Source organism: Neopelma chrysocephalum, unplaced genomic scaffold (assembly GCF_003984885.1).
Source record: "Neopelma chrysocephalum unplaced genomic scaffold, ASM398488v2 Primary Assembly neopelma1_95083, whole genome shotgun sequence".
NCBI lineage: Eukaryota > Metazoa > Chordata > Aves > Passeriformes > Pipridae > Neopelma > Neopelma chrysocephalum.
In genome coordinates this window covers 1-1630 of record NW_020923782.1, presented here as the reverse complement: position 1 = coordinate 1630, position 1630 = coordinate 1, and the positions used below count along the sequence as shown (strand labels likewise).

Below are 1630 nucleotides of genomic sequence, written 5' to 3'. Positions count from 1 at the left end.
GGGGGGTTCTGGGGGTGTTTTGCAGGGTCGGGGTCCCCGAAGGCGGCGCGGGGGGAGCGGGGGGGCGACTGTCCCCAGGGCTACAAACGGCTCAACAGCTCCCACTGCCAGGGTACGGGGGGGGGGACGGGGAGGGCGTGGGGAGGGCACGGGGGGCGTGAGGGGGGGACACGGGGGGCACAGGGAGCGTGTGGGGGGGGGGACGTGTGTGTGAACGTCCAGTGGGTGTGTGGGGGGTGCAGGGGCTTGCACAGGGCCGTGTGTGCGTGTGGTGGGTGCAGGTGTGTTCACGTGTGTTCACGCGTGTTCACGTGTGTCACAGACGTTGGGGGGGTGTCAGGGTGTGTGTGGGGCTCAGGTGCGTTCATACTCCTGTCACACCTGTGTCACGCCTGTCACAGGTACCCATGGGTGTGTCCTGCCTGGCGAGTGGGGGGGCGTGTGTGGGGTCAGGGCTGTGTGGGATGGGTTCAGGTGTGTCATACCTGTGTCAGGTGTGTCCTGCCTGGCTCAGGTGTGTTCTACCTGTCACAGACATTAACGAGTGTGCCCTGCCCGGCGTGTGCCAGCCCGGCGAGTGCCGCAACACCCAGGGCAGCTTCCGCTGCTCCTGCTCAGCTGGGCACGTCCTGGGACCCTCCCGGAGCCAGTGCCTGCGTATGGGGGGTCCTGGGGGATAATGGGGAAGCTGGGGGTCCTAGGGGTGCATGGGGGGTTGGGGGTCCTGGGGAAAATGGGGAAGCTGGGGGTCCTGGGGGTGCATGAGGGGTTGGGGGTCCTGGGGCCCCCTGAACCAGTACCTGCGTACAGGGGTGGCTGGGTTGGGGTCTCTGGGGTCTTGGGGGTCCCTGGAGGAGTCACTGAGAGTGCTGAGACCCTCCCCCCCCCGCCAGCGTAGCTCAGCAAGGAGTGGGAGCTCTGGAGGTTTGGGGGGTTTTGGGGGTCTCTGGGGGGTCTCTGAGGGTGCTGACACCCCCCTCTCCCCCCTCCCGCAGCGGAGCCAGGTGAGGAGCGGGGTCTGTGCTTCCGGCTGGTGTCGGGGGCACAGCAGTGCCAACACCCCCTGCCCACCCGCCTGACGCGCCGGACCTGCTGCTGCAGCGTGGGCAAGGCCTGGGGGGGACGCTGCCAGCGCTGCCCCCCCCGATGGCACCGGTACAGGGGGGTCACGGGGGGCTGGGGGGGCCCAGGGGGGACGCTGTCAGCACTGCCCCCCTGATGGCACTGGTACAGGGGGGTCACGGGAGTCTGGGGGAGCCGCTGCCCCCCCGACAGCCCTGGTTTGGGGGTGCAGGGCAGTGTGGGGGACCCCAGCCCCATTTGGGGGCCTCCTGGTCCCACTGTGCCCTCCCGGATGTGTTTGAGGCCACCTGCCCCTCACAATCCAAGGGGGTCCTGGTCGTGTGTGAGGGGTGATGGGAGCCGGGGGGATTCCATCCTCATTTAGGGGTCCCCCCGAGGCCCTCCTGACCCCCCGGTGCCCCCCAGCTGCATTCAAGGCCATCTGCCCGGCGGGGAAGGGGTACCACGTCCTCACATCCCACCAGACCCTCACGATCCAGGGCGAGAGCGACTTCACCCTCCATATCCAACCCGACGGGACCCCCGAGCGGCCTCCCCGGCCCCCCCC

General features: G+C 69.1%; 1 long non-coding RNA gene across 1 annotated transcript; it reads left to right on the top strand.

The window, feature by feature from the left end:
* Window positions 1-20: 20 nt before the first annotated feature.
* On the top strand, window positions 21-1624 carry LOC113980736. Its single transcript, XR_003538211.1, has 4 exons — window positions 21-112; window positions 535-657; window positions 996-1155; window positions 1489-1624. It is a non-coding gene; the product is annotated as an uncharacterized LOC113980736 (long non-coding RNA).
* The last annotated feature ends 6 nt before the right edge of the window (window positions 1625-1630 follow it).